Here is a 21,787-nt window from a genome sequence, read left to right on the forward strand (position 1 = left end):
TTGGACAACAAATCCCACATTTTAGATTTGATTTCCCATGGATTTATTTTAAAAATAAACCAGCCCCAATTAAAAAAAAAAAAATCCTTCTTTTAATGCTAGACTTAAAAACTGAATCAGTTCTTTCTTGTGGATTTCCCTTGTAACTTTTAATGCTATTTTAAATGTTCAATTTTTGCCTTCATCATACTGATGTTGACAGCTGGATAGCAGTGCAATGGTATCCCAAAATGTATTTCATTAAGTAATAGGCTATAAAAATAAATGGCTATTCATCTTACAAAAAGATCAGGCAGCAGTGAAGACTTCTGTACTAGGTATTGTAGAAACTTTACATTTATTGTGGACATTATTTCACAGAAGAATATGAAGTAAGATAAAAAGGATAGCTGAGTGGTTATTTAGAAGGAGTACTTCCCAGGAGAAAGCTAGAATATGACATCCATTCATTTTCTATAGAAAAGAGGAAATTTAATAAATCGAAACTCAAAATGAAGCAGATATGAAAGGTTATTAGCTGTATGAATAAGCAGAAAAGTGGCGTTTTAATATAAAAATTACTTTCCCATTTTTCTAATAGCTCTGACTGCAAAAATATATTTTCCATAGAAGTTTTTTTCCACATATCGTTTTGAATTCAATCTGTATTTGGTTTTCCAGCAACGCAAAGATTATGGTAAAAATGCAAAGATTATGGTAAAAATGTAAAACTAGTATAACACCATTTCTTCCCTGACAGGTGTTCTGCGATCATTAATTGCATACCTTTGAAGCAGGTTCCAGCCTGATAGGTGCATTTCAAGAGTTCACTTGAATCAGTTTGCTAGCTATTTATAAAATACTCCTCAGAATCAGAACTAAAATATCAATGGTATTTATTCTCCTTCCTGGGGCAATTTTTAGAAAAACAACATATTTAGTTACTAGAGTTACTTGTAGTGTATATCAAAGATACCACCATGGTTATCTACCTTGAATAAGGGGTGCATGGCACTGTAATAAGACTAGAAAGAGCATGTTACTTTTTGTGTATCTATTGTTACAATACAGGGTCACTTAATTTCTTAAAAGAAATGCAGAAATATGACATTGTCTTACTTTTGCATGAGATAACTAAGAACAGTAATAGCATCTTTTTCCTGAATGGGGAAGGGGGGGAAGGGGACAGGATTCAAAATCTGAATTCAACTGATATCATTAAGTAACTCTATCCTCAGCTATTCTTAATGCATACGAACTGGTATCATACTATATCATACTATGTCCTAGACTAATCTGTTCCTTAGGAAGATCTTTACTAGAAAGTAACAGCGAGTATCTATTTTCTTTTTTTAACTCCAGAAGTCTGTCCTGACTCCTCAGCTCTTCATTCTTTCCCTAAGCCCTTTATTCAGATGCTGGTTGATAAAGGGCATACGAGCATTAATTAAATAACTCTCTCCCACAAGATTTTAATGTTGCTGTTTGTCTTTAGACTTTTGAGAGCAGTACCAGAAGATTGCTATCAGAACAACCTCATTTTATTTTCTGCCAGAAAATACCAGTTTGAAATAGATGTTTCCCTGGAGGTCGTTCATGTTAGTGAAGGTTTATTTATGAAATGAAAGACCACAATAACCCATGGGACTGTGACCCATGGGACGGTGGGGAGCTGTGTTATCAAGTGGGAGTAATTGCCTGTGTGACTATTGACAGTGCCACTATTCTGCTGCTTACTGGAAAAATGTGAAAACTTCTTTTGGAGTGTAAAGCAAAGGACCACATATTCTTAGGCTTGAAAGTGTGGTTTCCTCAGAGTTTCAAAGGACAGCTGAGATTTTGTCTTCTCCACAGTAACTGTGAGCCGTGCACCCACCTCCTGCTGCCATTTCTAGGGTTTGGGGGAGCTGCAATAGGCAAGAGACTACTAGCTAACATATAGCAAATGAAGAAAATGCATGCCCACAGTTTTCCTGCCTCCTTTTTTTCGTTCTTTCTGCTGAATTTTAAAGCATATTTTCTGTTCTGCTGCAAAAGCGATACAGTTTGCAAAGATACCGGACAAAATTGCATTTTACTCTGCTCTGTCTGACAGAGTCCCTGCACCACATCCTGAGGGGGAGCAAGCTGTAAGCCGAGGCCAACCCCAGTGCGGTCTGTTCCCTCTCCTGCTGTCCCACGGCTTCCACATACTGCGAGCAGAAACAGGGGCTGGAAATGGGGCCCATGGCAGCAGTCTGAGGCCGTGATGGTTGTCCTGCTGGGGGCTCCAGGCTGGTGAGGGTGAGTGCCCTTACAGCCGGCTAGTGCCTGCAGGGTACTGAGCTGTCTTTCTGTATGTTACTGGTAAGTGAGGAAAAGCAGACAAGGAGTCTCTTGGTGGTAAAAAGGGCACAAAAAACAAAGAAGGCTTTTTGAATTACAGCGCTCCATGAAGTCACCTCCTAGCTAGCAGTTCTGGTGCTAGTCATCCCTGTGCTGCAATTTAAAGTATTACGAAGACATTTGTCTGCTCCAAAACAGTCCTGCTAATTCATAACACTAATCAGACATTTACCAACCAGCTGGACAGCGTGACCCAATCAAACTTTCAGGCTAGCATAGAAAAGTCAGAGTGAAATTTTTCTAAACATTGCACACAGTATGTGTGTTCTTCCTAAAATAGGAAAGTTATTTTTCTTTGGGAAATTAAAAGACACTGGATTCCTTCAGAATTCAGTGGCAGTGGATTGAAATGGTGAACATGGGGTTTAGTGATGAACACAGTTATAAGACCTTTTTCTGTCTACTGCCTGAACAGAGAACTATAAATCTTTCCAATATCAAAAAGGAGAGAAAGGCAAGGAACATATCAAGGCTACAAAATAGATGTTACAGCCTCTTTTAGTAATAATCTTTAAGTATGTTCTTTGTCTTTAGTGTACAGCTGTGAATATTTATGCACACCTTTTCTTGAAAAAGGTTTGAATGTGGCTTTTTTCTCCACCCTTCCTGACTGGTTAACACTTACAGAGTTCTCAGATAATTCCATGTACTCTGAAAGAGTATTTACTATGACTTCCATATTTCCAGTAACTTAAGAAACTTTGAAAACTGGAAATTTCAATATAACAATTGGTGAAACAAAATTATGCAAAACAAACTTCTAGGGAAGTTGCATCAAAACTCAAAAAAGGGAAGACCTTAAGGAAAGTTGCATAAATAATGGAATTTTGAAAAAAAAACTATCCCCAAAGCCTATCGAGATAAAAAAAAAAAAGCGATATCAAAATTTAATTAAAAAAAAAATCACTTAAGAAGAAAACCAAAAAGAATTTGGTTACTTAAATTCTCAATTGAATTATTTCTGCTTTTCAACATTTCAGGAACTTGAATTTCTTTGTAAATATTAATCTGTGTCATATTAATAGTAAGTTGTATTTTAAATTACAGAAAATGGCCAGGTTTTTCTTTTGTTCAAGGGAAAATTATATTCATACATTATATTAGAAGGATAAACAATGATTACTATATAATCAAGATTATCTCTGTAATAAGGACTCAACGGTTTCTATTACTAGTTTCATCATTATATCCCACACCAAAAGTATACAACCTCTTGCATATTAAGCAGCTAATGTGGGAATTCAGTGTTTACATACAGAATATTCTTCCTTTTTGGCATTTTACACAAACAGGGAGACAAAAATATAGGACAACACAGGCTGCCACTCTTGTTTGAAAACAAGACTTTATTCACATTAAAAAAATATGACTGTGAAATAAAAACATACAAACTAATACAACATTTTCAAGAGGAATCATCTTAAGCCTATGTGCAAGACAACTACAGTATTTCTAGCACTTGAAGCTACAAATTAGCTTTGCTTTCTGTTTACCATTTTTACTCAGTATTTTATACTGCCTAATGGTCACATGAAAATATCTTCTGTTTATGCCTGGAACTGCAGAGGAGATGGTATTTAGAATGAAACTGTGCCATATGTGACCACTTGTTTAAGTAACAAAATGTACTACGCTGAAAAGTATCTCACAGGAATGTGCATTGTCACTGCCTCAGAGTAGTGCTAGAGTCAAACATTTTGTAATGTATCTGCTTTTGAACAGGCTTTTTCTTTGGGCTGGACGAAGTCTGAAATCTTTTACACCATGGTTGCCTTCAACTTTAAAACTGCTTCCGTCATACTGTCACATCTCAGTTTTATAACTTCAGGGAGTGATAAGAGACCAAGCCAAGACGGAAGATTAGTGTCTGTCAACTTCATAATCTGATCCAGTTATTTAGAAGACACCTTTGTTCTCTTGCACAGAAGTAAGTGGCATACTAGCAGTATTTGTCACCAGTTCAGGATAGTCTCTAAAAAGTTTGATGATTTATTTGTAGCTTTCACTGTAAAAGCTGTGCTCTCCAGGTAAAGCAACAGTTGGACTGATGAGTCCAGCAGCTCTCATGACTGCAATAGTGAGTGATGTAGTAGCAAGACAATATAGGGTAAAGCCTTAATTGTTGAGGTTCCTTCTTGCTTAAGGACAAGGAATATTTAACTTCAAGGACTGCAATAAGTTTTGCTGGATATTGTCTGTCTTTTATAGAGCCCTCAGCAAGGGTTTTCATTAACATATTTCATGCCTTGCCATGAAAAACAAGTATTACATGCTCCCATCAAAAACAATTCTCAGTCTGCTGCCTACCAATCTGTTCCAAGAGAAGTCTTCTGTGATACTTCCTGCTCTCTCAGCATGAACAATGGACCCAAAGATGCCTGAACACAACATCTTTGAATCAAGCACCCTGATGTGGGTATGACATGTTCCAGTCTTTACATCTCTGCATATGCATGACTGCTTTGTTTCATCTTGCTGTTAAAGACACATACGAACAGTGACTTTTGTGTACCAAAAGCGGTTGGGTGGCTTTGAGTGAGAGGAAGCTTTTGAGTGAGAGGAAGCTCAATGCACAGTTTGCTCAGTCCAACAATAGCTTTATCAACTTATACATTAAAATAACAGTACAGTACATTAATTTCAACTGTGTGTTTCAAAGTGTGTGACTTTTAGTCTGTCTAATTCCTTGGAACACAGAGGTTCTGGAAACTTAAGGCAAGACTGTTTTCTTTCACTTAAAACACATTTGCAGAATTGTTACTAGGTCTATTTGTCAAAATGGCTTCATTAATAATTCTGAAACCTGATGCAGGGCATTTAACATTTTTTTAGTTCCAAAACAGCATTAAGATAATTTTCATAAATAAGATATTTATGCACAGCTGCTAGCAGCTAAAAGGGAAGTCAGAAATAAGTTGGTTGTATATTCTGGCACAAGCAGAATATATTTATTTTGTGAGTATGAGTAGGTTGATGGCTTGAATGGCTAAAAACATCAGCAGAGTGCAGGCAGACAGTCTCACATTTTGGGAAATGTTTTTTTAAGCAGAGTATGAAATTAAAATAGTGGAAGATTTATGAGCTTTTGAGGGAGGAGGAAGAAAAAAGTAAAATCAAACAATTGCTGTGGTAATTGTGTAATGTATGAAAGGAAATGTAGAAATGACAAGTCAAATAAGCTACATAAAATTTGGAACACATCTTTTGTATGCAGTATATGACTAGTTTGAATACAGTTAGAAAATTATAGAAGATATTTACCTCATCAGCATCACTAACTTTAAAGCCAAAGGAGATTTTGGCTCAAAAAAGATGTTGTCGTGCCTGCTTCAGGAAAGCAACTAAAAAGACGTGTTATCCGAGTGTTTTATAATGGATTCAGTACTTGCAATATTTGATTACATGTGTGCATATTTGATAAAGTCTGTCCATATCTAAAGTGTTCTAAATTGCGAATAGTGACTTAAGATGCCTTTGGTTTTAGATAAGACATGAGTAAATTATGAACTATGGTATATGGCTATGAAGCAGCTTAAATGCCAGAATGGGTCTAGTCTTAAGCTTTTAAAGGATTTGGGAGGTAAGATGCCATCCTTGGAGAATCTGGATTTTTTTCTTCTGTGCATTGGGAAGATGTTTGGGATGCGCTGTGATTCAGACCTACACTGCAGACTATGTGCTCTAAGACAGTACAGCTCCATAGGGGCTAATTCTTGCAAATGCTACAACATGAATCAAGAGAAACCTTAGCTAGTGTGTCCTTTTTGCTATTCCACTGCAAGAATAATATACACAGATGGCATAAGAATATTTCTAAAATTTGGTATTAATAGCATAGTGTAAAAGATTTTTAAAAGCCAACGAAACCAGGATCTATAGAGACAATCTTTTATTATACATTTTACAAGATATATTTAATCAATAGTATTAAGCATGAAAAATGGGAATAATTGATTTCTACATCTGTAATGAACAACACACTGTCCCTATACATATACTGTATACCACATACTATATTACTGAACTGACACCCGATGTAGAAGTAGAGCAGAAATGTATGACAAGTATACAGAGCACCTTTCTGGGATTTATTCCCTTGTCTGATATTTTCTCATTTTCTAACACAATGTGTTAAAGATATAAAACTGTCACACATTTGATTAATAGCACACTATTTGGCTTTCACACAGATTATAAAAATATATACATAAAACAAAGCACCATTTCTCTTACCAATGTTAGAAAAATTACCCTCTGGTACTAAACACTTCAAGAGACATTTAAAAAAAAAACTGTTAGAACTTCTCTCAGTCATCAAAATTGGATGATTTCATGACTGATACCATTGAAGTAATAGAAAAAGCTAGGTAGGGTTGCATTACAATGTGCTTGTGATTAAAGAGGTTTCTGGCTGCATGCCTCACTATCTCTTTAGTTTGTTTTCCTAATTCTCTCTGACTCTGATGGATTTCTGATGAAATCCATCCGCAGGTCCTGAAGGAGCTGGCAAATGAAGTTGCTAAGCCACTGTTCATCATATTTGAGAAATTATGGCAGTCAGGTGAAGATCCCGATGACTGGAAAAAGGGAAATATAACCCCCATTTTCAAGAAGGGGAAAATAGATAACCCAGGGAATTACAGACCAGTCAGTCTCACCTCTGTGCATGGCAAAATCCTTGGATCAGATTCTCCTGGACGGCATGCTAAGGCACATGAAAAACAACAAGGTGCTTGGTGACAGCCAGCATGGCTTCACTAAGGGGAAATCCTGCCTGACCAATTTGGTGGCCTTCTATGATGGGGCTACAGAACTGATGGACAGGGGTAGAGCAGTTGATGTCATCTGTGGGGACTTGTGTAAAGCGTTCGATACTGTCCCACATGACATCCTTGTCTCTAAATTGGAGAGACATCAATTTGATAGGTGGACCACTCGATGGATAAAGAACTGGCTGGATGGCCACGAGGATGATCAGGGGACTGGAGCACCTCCCGTATGAAGACAGGCTGAGAAAGTTGGGGCTGTTCAGCCTGGAGAAGAGAAGGCTGCATGGAGACCTCACAGCAACAGTTCAGTATCTGAAGGAGGCCTATAGGGATGCTGGGGATGGACTCTTCATTAGAGACTGTAGTGACAGGACAAGGGGTAATAGGTTCAAACTTAAACAGGGGAAGTTTAGGTTCGATATAAGGAGGAAGTTCTTTACTGTGAGTGTGGTGAAGCACTGGAATGGGTTGCCCAAGGAACTTGTGAATTCTCCATCCTTGGCCTTGTTCAAGGCAGGGTTGGACAGAGCCCTGGTTGACATGGTTTAGTGTGAGGTGCCACTACCCAAGGCAGGGGGGTTGGAACTAGATGATCTTAAGGTCCTTTCCAACCCTAACGATTCTGTGATTCTGTGATTCTAAAACCATTTCAATGTAGTTTTCTCTTACTCTATGATTCAGAGTACAAAGCAACCCCTTAGAGTAATAACATTAGGAAATCCAGGGCCTCAAGATCCATGATTATATGAAAACTTACAAGGCAAGGCTGGATGCTCAGATTCACTTAAGGAAGAAAGTGTTTTGTCCGAGGGCAAATGGTTGAAAGCTCCAGTGGGCCTCTGACTTATTTCCTGATCTGAGCAAACAAATAAAACCAAAGTCTAAAAATATCAAAATTCTGTGGGAAACAATGTACCTTCTTCTACCTGAGCTTTATATGCTAATGAAGAAAAGACATCAGTAACTGGAGTATTTCACATGACTGAGCCTTTAGTTATTAATATAAATATTGTATTCCTTTACGTATTCCTTTATATATGGTCCATTTCATTTTTTTGTTTGTTTTTTCCTTTAAGCTCTCTCTTTTGTTTGTAAACTATAAACAGAAGAGAGAAAAATGATTCACACATCTTGGAGGAGTAAAAAGATAGCATGTTTTAGGAGACTTTTGATCAACTGTGTAGATGCTCAGTATTGTGTGTCTAAATGTATGTCTACTTAATCCAAACCCAAAGATAAGGTTGAACTCCACTGCAGCCACTGTGTTTCTTGGTCTGGACAGTTAAAAAATCAGGGAAATAAGGCGTCTGCCTCTGGTCACCATACTGAACAAAAGATTCTCTGGGTTTTGACTCTACATTGGATACATGTTCTGTGAGACCAATGCAAAAGTTTTTGCAAAACCAAAAGTTTTTGACAACTTTTATACTTTGGAATTAATATTATAATGATTTCCATGCAAATTTTTGTCTATGTTGGGACTCCATAAACAACAGCCAGGGATTCATGCTAAGGGCAAGTACGAGTAAACTGCCATCCTTTACCGCAGGCAACTCTTTTCAGATGTTCCAAAATGCCCATGAAAGGAGAGGTGTGACCAAGAGGACTTTATTACTTCTCCTTCTGACCTTCCTGAGTTCCAGTTCCTTTCCTTCAACTGCTCTTCCCTCAAAAAGGCTCATTAAAAGTGCTGTTGTTATTCATTAGGTTTGTAATGAGACATCTGAGATAAATGCTTGACACATATGGTACTTGAAAGCATTTACACATTTTGAGTACGTGTGCATTCCTTTTTAACATGTTTTAATAGCCGTCACTATCAACATTTAGTGACAAAGGAAAATATTAAAACCCACTAGATTGAATGCATCTGGCTTCTTCCTTGTGACAGGTCAAACTCAGAAAAGGGATTGTGAGTGAAAGGTTTGTTGGTTTGTTGTTTTTTCTTTTTCTTCATAAAACAAAGCAAATTAAAAAAGTTGCTTTCTTTGTGAAAGGTTTTCTTCTATAAACGTTTTTGAAGGAAAGACATATTTTTCCTCCCATAGGCAGGGTACTAACACCAGTTTGATATGTCATAAAAGCAAATAAACAGAGAGTTACTTGTTCCTAAAGAGAAATTTCTCTACCCCTTTGGCTATTTAAAAATTAGCAAAATCTTTCCTGCTTCTATGCCAGAAGATATCCCCATCTGCCCTAGGGATGGCACTTCCCAGCGTTTAATGCTTCTTCACCTGGGATACGTTAATGCTGGGATACTTCAGTATCCCACAGATAACATCTGGGCTTGGTCACTAACCTACAGGGACTAGCTTTCATAATCCTCCAAAACAGAAGCTGATACAGTGAAAAAAACATCTTTCTTCAAGTGGCTAGTTCCTTTCTGCTCCCTGTTTGATTTTACGTATGGCATCTTAAGCATCACTTAAAAATTTTAGTCTCACATGTTGATGGGGCTGACCTGGAGTCCATGCAGTCACCATCCTGCCACTACCCCGAGAAGAGCATGCCTGTCTCAGTGACAATGCTGCAGCATGGGGTCTCTGCCAGGTCACAGGGCTGCTTTTGGATCTGCTGCAGCCCCAGCAGTAACCGTCATCTCTGGGCTGGGTCCAGAGCCTGGTACCAGGCCCTGATCCATGAAAGTGAGTGGGCTGCTCAGCCCATGGTCCTGCCCCGGCTGGTAGGCTCTATAGCCCCAGCTACTCTCCCTAGTACTGCAGGACGCTGTTAGCCCCCACTGTGCCTGGACAAGTAAGTACCGCGTGGAGGTATCCTTACTTCTAATGGCTGATGACCTGTAGTGGTTTAAGCCCAGCCAGTAACTCAGAACCACGTAGCCGCTTGCTCACTTCCCCCCCCCCCCCTTCCTCGTCCCACTCTCCCAGAGGGATGGAGAGGAGAATCAACAGAATGTGACTCCCACGGGTTGAGATAAGCACTGTAATTAAGGTATAACACAAACCACTACTGCTTCCACCATTAATAATATGATAAGGGAAATAACAAGGGAGGAGAATACAACCACTCACCACTCAGCAACTGATACCAGCAACAGCTAAAGACATCGGTGTTATCAGTGCTGTTCCCAAGCTGAAAGTCAAAAAAACAACACTGCACCAGTTACTAAGAAGAAGAAAAATAACTGCTACTGCTGAACCCAGGACATGACCTTCCATCGTTACCATTGTAGCCATAATTGTAGTAATAACTTCATAAACAACAATTTCAGTGGCTTGATGCATGCATGGAAGCATGAGTAGATGCAATTTTTATTGTGCTAACAAGTTTTCTTAGCTCTGCTGCATGTTTGAGAATGAGCAATGGGATCCCAGAAACACTCAACATTCACAAATTGCTGTCCACATTTTAAATTCTTCATGTCCATCAGGTTGGACAGAGCTTTGGGTGACATGGTTTAGTGGGATGTGTCCCTGCCCATGGCAGAGGGGTTGGAACTAGATGATCTTAAGGTCCTTTCCAACCCTAACTATTCTACGATTCTATGACAGTATCAGTGATTTTTAGTGGCCTCATCCTGAAGCAGTGGAGCAATGCCAGAACTCAACAATTTCCGTGCATTAAAAGTAGTGTACTAGCATGGTAAGAAAAACATTGAATTACACCATACTTTCTGTTTTGTTCAAAAAGATATTTAAAAAGGAACATTTCAGAGACTGCTCTTTAAGCAAGTGCATTTTTGGTACATGTGTTGAAGACTTCCTTAAGATTGTGAATCTGGCCTCAATTTTATCTTGTGTACAGAGGAATTTTAGAGGAGATAACAAAGGGTAGCAAGATTATCTTTCAGGAGCCAAGCTTGGCATCTTGCAGACATCAAAGTGTCAAGGACTGGTCAAAGACAAGATGCATACATGTACCAGTGCTCCACGTTTCAAAACTCCTTGGTGCTTAGGGACAATAAGCAGTGAAATATAGAGTGCTTGCAGACTTAGAGCATAACAGTCCACCCAGTTTCTGCTGTAGGAGCCAAAGGTCATATCCAGAAGTTTACTGCAAAATTTGACCTGAATTTTTTCCACTGTTTTCAAGAAGCATTATATCCGAAGCTCTCACTAGCCATGGCTCATCATTAGAAAAATTTCTTTCTTCTAATTCATGAGCGGTAAAAGATGGGTGGGTATTTATGAGGAAATACTGAGGTTAAATTGTCTCCAAGAAAAGTTGTTACAGTACACAAAGATAAGTGGATACTAATGATTCCTTTAACTTAATTTCTTCAGTGCCTCTCATGTTTCTGTCTTCAAGCTGTCAGTGATTTCATAGCAACAGGGAAAAGAAGGAAATATCAGTCTATACATTTGAAACATGTATCTGAAGCAGAGAACAGAAAATGTTCCAGAATCCTTAAAGTTCATTATGGACTTTACTGTACTCTATTTTACTTGAAAGTCTTTTAAATACTACGGTGACTGATGGTAATATAACACTGAGCGTAACACAAAAATATTTTATTTCCAACACCAGATTAATTTGGATTGAATATTTGTTTCAGGCCTCAGGATTTTTGAATAATGGGAAAAAAAAAGACATGGAAAAATTTTTAATTCCAACTGGTAATGGTATTTCTCAGGAAATCATATTCATTTGCTTTTATAATTTCTAATATATCTTTTAAAAGTTGCATATATTTTACAACAAAATCTTTCTTTTTATTCAAATTGAGCATTTTTTGAAGACAGATTGTTAAATTCACTGCTCACAGGGAAAGCAGAATTGAGCTCCTGGCTCTGGCTGCGAGGCTGAGAGCTGTAGGAGTTAACTCTGATGATGATAATAAGACTGAGCAGGCAGCAGATGCTTACGTGCCTTTACAATCCAAACCTACCGAAAAATTCCTCTCACAGAAAATTTGAGGAATGTTTGGCACCCTGGAGATAGTGACAGACTTGGTATTAGCCATATGCCACCTGCTAGAGCCATTGTTAAACAAAACACAGGATTTTATAGCACCATACGAAGTTGCTTACTCACAATGAGAATGTCCCATTCCAAATTTTATCATCTTCCTGACAGCAACTCTTTAAACCACAAGTCATTCTAAGCTGTAAAAATACTTATTAAAAAAATATTAAAGTAATTTAATAATATTTTATAAGATGTGTTATTTACAACCATCCATGAATAAGAACATAGTGTTTGATATGCTGTGTTATTTTTCCTGTAAAACCTCAAAAGCTATGCACCTACTGTTTCACATTTACAATTTTAACATCTGTTTCCTTATTGGTTTCACAAAGGTCTGTTGCTGTTTTCATGCAGTAGCACATCTGATGTGATTCTGAGCCAAAAATCTATTCTGTAAGAAATGCAAAATTCTTCATTTGCAAAACCTGTAAAGAAATGGTGCCTCACTGTAAAGAGAGGTGCATTAGTGGATTCCTGAAGCCATTCTAAGGACTAAACTATATACAGCTGTTTATTTTAAATTTTAAGCTTCAGTTAAATCTGGGTTACCTTAACTAAAAGAATAAACAAAATATTTTGTGATGCAATCACTGTAATGCTTTCTTCAAAGACTCATAAAACTCAGGTGTGGCACTTGCAAAATACAGACATTTCATATCTTCTCATTTCCTTTACTTAGTCTGCTGTATTAATTTACCTTTCTGAAGGTGAGGCACTGAAGCTTTTTGGAATATTTATTTTCAGGATTTTTTTCCCTGAAGTAGCTCATTCAGATTCAGGTTTAGATTCATTTTAGTAGGAAAAGGTTTCTATATTTCAGAGTTTTAGCTCCAGCATAAAAGACAACCTGTTTGTTTTTATAGATCTGCTCCAATTTCAGGGATTTTTTTAGTGGCAAGCAAAGAAAAAAATGGAAATAAGGAAAATTGGGAAAAAAAAGTATCTCTGGATTAATTTTACTTTTTTAATACTCTGTTAACTTCCTATACAAGCATTTTAAGAAGCTTCAGCCTTTGCAAGAGTTTTTGTTTCTTTTCTCTGTGCATATTTGCTGGTGAATGAAAATGGTTGAAATTCTTCTGCTAGAGAAGTTTGTTTTGAAAAATGCAGAAGTAGAAAAATAATTATTCTTACCTCTGGGTGTATTTCCAAAAGACATATTCATGACTATTATCAACTCCATCTCCAGTTGCAAAGTTCAGCAAAATGATGACTAAGATGACTGGCTTATTGTAAATATAGCACAGATCTTACACCCAGAAAGCACAATATTTTAAGAAATACGTGTAGATAATTTTTGGATATACTTAGGCTGGCGTTTAGAAAACACAATAATAATATTCCTAACCATTAATACAACTGGGTATGATGCAGTCTTTAGTAGAATAGTCAGGGTGAAAACTCCACTTATCAGTTTTAAGATAAAGTTGATGTACTTTTAAAAAGATTTACATGGTGCATTACCTGAGATAATAACGCACTGCTCATCAAGAGACAGAAAGCTCCTGCTAATCGTCTGTTTCTAAATGCACTTGTGTTTCTTTGTACTCACTTTCTGATTCTGCTAAATAATGACTAAAAAGATTGCATTTTGTCTTTTGAGTACTGAGGTAGCTACTGCTCAAGGAGCTTATCATGCTCATTTCAGCACAAGCAAAGTGATGCATATAGCACAGAACTGCTAATCCTATATGTGTTTTATTTGGAGAACATTGAGTTCTTGTGTCTTTAAAAACATCTTAAGAGACCTATTTTCTAAGGCTTGCTCAGCTGCAAGACAGCCAGATAGGTGCTGACACCAGCTGTCTAGTTTTACTCTAATGGAGATGTTCCACTCTGCAATGCATCATTATTGCATCCATTGTACCTCTTCCCCTTATACCTACGGTGCAGAATGACTGACTCAGGAAAATTGAACTGTTGCATGAACAGGAAAATTTTTCTCTTGTTACCTATATGGTCATTCAATATAGCTACACAAAAGAATTAAGATTACTATTTATCGTCGGGATTCAGTACTGATCTGGGCTACATTTTTTTTCTTTCGAGTGCACATTCTACTATGCAGAAAACTATTTCTGACTTAATTTCAGAAAGCTGAGGTTCAGCACATGATTCTTGTCTTGGGCACTGCAACAAGCCACTTCAGGTCCTTCAGGGAGAAGAGATATTCTTGGTTAGTAGAGTAGCCTTATAAGTTATTTCCCTCCCATTTTCTTTATTTTCCCACATTTTCACAAGGTCCTTCCACTATGTTGCTGTTCTGATGTTTTATATATAAGGTATCTAGACCCTTTGTTTCTGTAACCAGAAGCAATTATCCCTTTCTGGACATCCACATGGGACTAAATAAGATAAATATAAATAAATGGGAAAAATAACACAAGAAATTATTTTTCTACTCAAGATATTTATTATGTGTGCTCTTTTAAGTAGAAATGCCATTATTAGAAATGCTATAAAAATATTTTTTTACTCAGATTTTATAACATCTAGACGCTGTAAGTTCGTTTGCCTGTGGGGAGTCTATTCACCTTATTTCTGGAGTGGGCAAACTCTAATAAAATATTCAATATTTAATGTTTTATTTCCTTATAATAGTCTAAAATACTTCTTATAATAAGTAAAAACATAGAGGATGATTATTAAAACGTCTCAACTTCTGGGTATGGTTTCAGGAATTTCTCCTTAATTTATAACTTATATCCTTTTATCTTAATATGCTTTTATTTGGAGCTATTCACTCCTGAAGCTGATAATGAAATTAACAGCAATAATCTTTTTCTTTCAGTTGAAACTATGACATTATAAACCCTGTTTGAATCAATTGTGCTTTTTTTTTACTTTCTGTTCCATTCACAGTTATGACAGTGATAGTTTTTTTTTTTTTTTTTAGGCAAAGGTATTGTGGAGGGACATTTGTTATAGCTTTAAGAAAAGCTCTGAATGATATAATAGAATTATTATCTTTGAAACATCTCTTTAGGCAGCTACCAATTCCCTTATTTTCTTCATCTTTGAAAAGTTTCACTGAGAATCCTGAATTGATAATATTGCCTCAGATTGTTAAGAAGGTACAACAGATGATAGATACTGCTTTCAAAAGCCCTCATTTTTTATGTCAGCTTTTCTTGTTTGCATTTTGAATTGCAGGATTGGGAACTGAAAACTGCTAGAAAAAATAATATTCATAGCACGCTTGGTTTTGGTTTGGTTTTTGTTTGTTGTTTTTTTTTTAATCAGGCAAAATTTTGACTGACAAGGGGACTCTGCTGCCTTACAGGACTCTCTGTATTTCTACCTTGTAAGTGGATTCTGACTCAACTTAATAAAAAGCATGTTTCTATATTTTTTTTTTTTGAAGTAAGAATAAAAATTAACTAATTAATTAAATTCCAAGTCATAGTTCATAGAATAGCCCTTAACAGCTCATTAATTCATAGTTTAAGAATGGGCAGTTGAGTCTAGCTTTTCAGTGTGTTTTTTGCGGCTGTCATAACACGTCTCATGAGTGACAGATATATCACACAAGTTCACTGTTTTTATGCTTGTTGGCAGACTGTATACGTAGGAACTGTGAAAACAGCAAGACAGACAATGCTTCCTATGAAATTCCATAGGACATCTTGCAACAAATAAAGTGTTAAATTACACTCTACAGAAGCCTGTAGAATGTTACCCAGGAAGACATTAAAAGTCTGCCTATGTGTCTATGGATGAGTAGGATAGAAAGATGACAGTACTGAAATAGGAATTACATGTTCCAACACACCTAAGCTGATGTTGTGGAATTATATAGTTTATAATTTTACATTAAAGTAGCAAAACATTTGTCTGAAACTATAATAATAATAAAAAAACAGAAAAAATATTTCTGATCCTAGTTATCTAAGTTGATTCAGAAACTTCATAAAATAATCTTTTTTATTTTTTCTCCCATGTTTAAAAATTTCCTTTTGTCTTTTGCTCGAATCATTATTTTCTTCACAGATTATAGATATATGCTAATTTGTAGTTAAAACACTGAGTCTGAATCTCTTCTCTGAATTGTAAGCAACCATTTCAGCAGCTTCAGCTATTTCAGGTAGATATAGTGTTTCATCTACAGAACGTCATGACTATTCTTTTTCACTGCATATCTAAGCTTACATGAAATTTGCAGTAGAAGCATGTTGAAAATTAATTAATACCTATTTTCAAAGATAATGAATTCTTACTGATCCCAAAATTCTATTTTCAGTAGAAGGAACTGAAGAGTGATGTTCTTACTGATAAAGATAAGTAGAAGCACAAAAGGTTTAGTTTACATATTGCACTGATTAATCCTTGCTGCGCCATTTTAATTCTTTTAGACATAAGCATGAGTTAGAGAAGAGAGTTTTTTGCTGTCATCATTGTGTTCATGATCCTAATTTTAAATTTAAAATTTCTGTGCTATTTTTTAACACTTATGCTGTTTATATAGGGCATATAGCTGGCTCATGTTCACTTGATACGTCAGCATTTCAGTTAAATGCTTATTTGTTCTTGTTCTGGTGATATGGTTCTGCATAAAATATAAAAGAGGCAAAGAGTTCAGCAGACTAAGCAGAGCTGTAAGCAGTTACTGTGAAAAGTAGCACTGCTAAAACAGATTTGCATTGACATCTTAAGTTTTTATAGTTGATGGTCAGCTATAGATTGCTAGGGTATATTAGAAACTGGGAAAAAATTTAGAGGATACTTCTTGCAAGTTATCATCATGTGATTCTTGCATTTAGTCTTTTGCTGCTCACCAGAAGATTACAGTGTTGCACGAGATTAGTCCTAAAATTTATGTTCTGATTTCTAGCTTTTCCTTCTGTCCTTCATTCCCATATTAACTATGATCCATTATGACATAAAAGGTCTAGATTTCACAAACAAACTTGGAAGTTAGCTTCAAATGTAAAGGGAATTTACATGTCTGAGATGTGTAACAACATTTGCACAGATAGCTAGCTGACTTCCTTCAGGTATCTAGTCCATTCCACTGTCAAGACCAAAAGTCATAAGATTAATTTGTTTGGAAACTGAAAAACTGGAATGTTAGGTGATACTAGAATTAATTTAAAATCTTCTATCACTGTGCACATACTTTATTTTGTTTACTGTAGGATGCCATGAGCATGTCTTTGAAGTTGTCATTGTGCCATGTAAGCACTGCTGCAGGTCTGAGCTCCAGCTGCTGTAGCAGGAACTTGCCTTATATCCCTATTCCCAATTGTTCTGACACAGGGGTACATTTGTGCTGAAGATCATGAGCAACAAAACAAGTACAACAAATTTTAATCTCAGGAAATGCTGGTCAGAAAATGTTTTCCTGTAGCCTGAGGGCATTCCCAGCCACCACTACTTGCCACCAACAGGAAAGATATTTAAGCTTTTCCAGGGAATCCTGTGATCTTGCCTAAAGTAAAGTAGCAGAAATATTACATCAAGGGACTGCAGCCCAGGCTCCTGGTATGATTTAGAATATTATATACTGGAATCGTAAACTGCAGTTGTTACAAAATGAGTATCAATGTTAAGAAGACATGATTTCAGATCACAGGAAGCTTGAATTAAAACTGACTTGTTTGATATCACATCAGGTGTCTAATTTTTGTCAGTCATGGCAGATGTATCACCCAAAGTATGAAGTAATACTTCATTAACATTCATGCTTGTTCACATCTGTACCTGAATAAACATTTGAATGCTTTTGTTTTAGAGTGATTTAACAGCAGTATTTTTGGTAAATGATGTATACAACTTGTTTTTATTGAGAAAACATGAAATGATACAACATTAAACACTAATGAATAACTGTCTTGTTATGTGTCTTACATGTCATAGCAGTTTATGTCTTACAGCAAGCACACAGGAAAAGCTCACAATTTTGACACTCAAGGTAAAAATATCACAGTAGGTTACTAAACCTATTTACAGCCAATGAACTATTCATGAATTTGAAATTAGAAAACCGCTAGGAGTAGCAATACTTATTTCTTTATATTGAGAAATAGCCATTTCTGTGGAGAAAAGATTTGCCCAATAAGGACATGATCAATAAAAGCAAGAAAACTTATTTTTCTGTTTATTGTTATGGCCACAATTACCTGCTGTTCCCCTCTTCATGTTCCTTATTCGCATATCTGGGCAAGCACATACTTTGTGTAGTTCACAGCTATGCAAATATTGACTTGCTGGTTAGTTCAAGCACACAGTAATGAACTGTAAGACCACTTTAGAACATGTTTTTCTATTTGTCTGCCAAATATTACAGTTTTCACATTTAATGAACATGCGTTCTGCTTTCTAGCATGTTAACCTTATAAAAGGGCAGATTCTCCAAGTTGCTGAGTTGTGCTGTTGTTTTCTTTTTTTTTTTTTTTAACTTTTCCTTTTCTGAAGGTCAAGAAGGAGATACCCAGTCTTTTCAGATCACTTTGATTACAGCTTATCAGTTAGACCTGAGAATGCTGACTGACTTTAAAGAGGCCTCTTTAGCTAGTGTGCACTCATTTTACTTACCTTGGGTTTGGAAGGCCAGCCAGCAATTCCATTCAGGACAGCATAAAGGAAAAAAATCAGAAAGTAATACTGTGTAACATCAGGTTTTAGTACTCTAAAACTCTAATTTTCTTATATATTTTTATGTTTCATTATTCAGGTCAAATTTTATTATTTTTCTTGTTGGTGGAACTTTGACATCAAATGTCATTTTAAAGGAAATATAGGTAAACATCCCTTTAGCTAATGGAGGGTTTTTTCCTTTTCTGTAGTAGAACTTTCTCCTTTTAAATAGTTTGCCTTTCTTACAGCTTTATGATCTTATTGCATAGTTTGCTGATTGATCGACATACATAATTTACCAGTACTGCTTTTCAAAATGGCTTTTTGCTTCTCATAACTTGTGTATGACATTGAGCATTTTGTTAAGTAACCAGGCATAAGACTTATATTTTCAGTGTACTTTGCTGATTTAGCTCCATTTTTTTTAAGGCTTGGTTTTCATTCTTACATTTGTTTATTTAAGCAGTTGACTCTGAGTTATTTAAAAAGCAAGTAGATTTTAATACTTAAATTATCTATGATAATAGTTGAATTTTCATGTGCCTCTCTTTGTCAATATGGCATATTTAACTGATTACAAGGCTAGTCTGAAGCATTTGGCTGGTGCTATTTTACCTAATTTGTTAATTGAGGTATATATTTAAGCTGAAGACTTTGGCATTTCAATAGTCAAGTATCTAGGAGAACAATTTATGAATCAAGACTTGAGTATTCTTAAGCAAAATCTCCATTGTGTAATAATTACGTGTTGTGTTAAGAATTGTTAGGAAAATGCAGCAGTACAGTTTGCTAAAACATTAAAATACAAAAAACCACTTTGTAAGAGTACATTTGGTAAATTAATTTTCCCATATTAATAAAATTTTAGAAACAGGCAGAACAAAGTCTGTGTGTTAAATGAATGACAGGATACTTAGCATTGTTCCTGAGGAGGCAGGTAAGGTATCATTGTATTGAAGTATATTGTCCAAACCTCAGGCCAATGCAACTAAATGTAAGGAAATAATTTTCTCTAAAAGATATTCTCCAAACATCTAGTTACTGGGATTTTTTTTTTGTGCTTCTTTTGTCCTGTTTGTTTTTTTAAACATTTACTTATTTATTTTCTTCATGATTACTTTAGCATCCAAATCATCTGCATCTCACCAATTTGGTTATAAAGATAGTATAGAAGACAGTGGGAAAGGCCTCTCTATTGTCATGGTAAACAATATATATGTTGCATGCCCCTGAATAAGGGCAATGTGCAGGGGTCAAGCAATGTTTAACCTTGGTAAATCTGTATCGGCTGTTCTGAACAATCAGTTTGTCCTGGATGTGCTTGGAAATAACTTTCAGATTTGCTCTATAAATATCCAGGGACTAAGGTGAGGCTGATCCGTCTGTAGATCCTTGGAACCTCTTTTTTGCCTTCTGCAAGATGGGCATAATGCTTGCTCTTCCACCATCCTCAGCAGTCCACATCGCCATGACCTTTCAAAAGTGATGGAGAAAGGTATGACAATAACATTGGCCAGCTCTCAACAGATTCAGATACATCCTATGTAGTCCCATGGGCTCGTGTATTTTACATTACCTCTAATGTTATCTGTCCTTGTAGGATACAAAATCCCTAATACACAATTTTGGTGCTCTAAGGTGCTGGATTTTTGAAAGGCTACAGCAAATCTTTTATTTTAAATAGGTCATAGCACCTTACTAGCCCTTCAGTTTTTAAAAGATGTGTCCAGTAATTTTGTATTAGATACGTGTAGAATGATATCATGGCAGGACACCAGTTATGTCAATGGGTGTTGTCATATACTGTGATAGTCTGGTTTCGTGGTTGAGTTTGGAATGAAATTTATCAGTATAGGGTATATCATGATTGCTTTTTGTTTCTTTTACTGAGTCATGAATGGTCAGTATTTTTAAATTCTGTGAAAATGTGAGGCAGTACAGGTGTACAGGGTATGCCATGGAAATTAATTTTAAATTCTTTGTCTTCTAATCATTATTTGTTAAAACTGCTACAAGTTAGTTCCAAATAAACCCTTATTCTGCAGGAATATGTAAGATCTATGCTTCCATTCATTTTGCTTATTTTATATATAGTTATATACATATACAAAACATTTCTAGGATTAACCCATTCTATCAATTTCTCAATTTTGCTTGGAGACAAATGCTCTGATTGAGCTTATAGTTACATAGTTATGACCATATGTATTTATATGCCGTCACTACAATGGGCACATTATTGAATATGGTAACGGGGTAAACTTGTGGGAAGCTGGTTTTATGCAATTGAAGAAGTATAAAAGAGGACTGAGCCTTGTGTAAAGTGGACTGGAGGTAGCAGAGACATAGAGCAAATCAATAAGTAGGACAGAACAGCTATGACAAACCATGTGTGTGAAGAAAGATTAGTTTGATATAAGCTTGACTCTTAGCTGCTTGATTTGATACAATTTCAATTTATAATTCCTGGGGGTTTTAGAAACTCAAATATTTTTGATTTTGCCATTCTGGAAAACCTCAGGCATCAGCACAAAATTCTATCTCTTATTGTTATCAAATCTCTATAAACATAAAAAAAAATCTTGTGGATTTTTTTAGTAATATTTTCAGTGCAACTATGTAAGCTACAGGAAATTCCTAGACAAAAGCTCTAATAAGTATTAAGTACACAACAAATTAGGTTTACGTTGCTGCATGAAGCTTTTATGATTAGAGAAGCTACAGAGTTGAAGAATGTAGAGTGCTGATGCCACTTTAAAACCAGAAAGTTTGCTGCACTTTAAATTACATTTTGCTTAAAAATTTTTGAGATTTTTGTCCTTATATGAGACACCACTTACACAATAGGGTGCATTTAGATACTGGGACAAAAGAGGAATCTGATTCCCTTCATCATTCTAGTTCAATAGCAAAACTGCAGATTGCATACATGAGTTATTTATTCAGCAGAGAATTCTGATCGGTATCGGCAGGATGTTTCAGAATATCAGAGGACTCATAGACAGCAATTTTTAGGGTAATGTGCCCCAATACATTGAGGTAGGGCAAATACATACTGAAATAGTAGTGAGAAGGGGCAAATGGGAAATAGGTCATTTAGGTGGTCTAAATAGTTAGAGTGCACAGTGAATTATAGTATCATCTGGTAT

This window comes from Pezoporus wallicus, unplaced genomic scaffold, assembly GCF_028554395.1.
Source record: "Pezoporus wallicus isolate ANWC-B61680 ecotype Strahan unplaced genomic scaffold, APGP_CSIRO_Pwel_v1 contig_6872, whole genome shotgun sequence".
In the NCBI taxonomy this organism is placed as follows: domain Eukaryota; kingdom Metazoa; phylum Chordata; class Aves; order Psittaciformes; family Psittacidae; genus Pezoporus; species Pezoporus wallicus.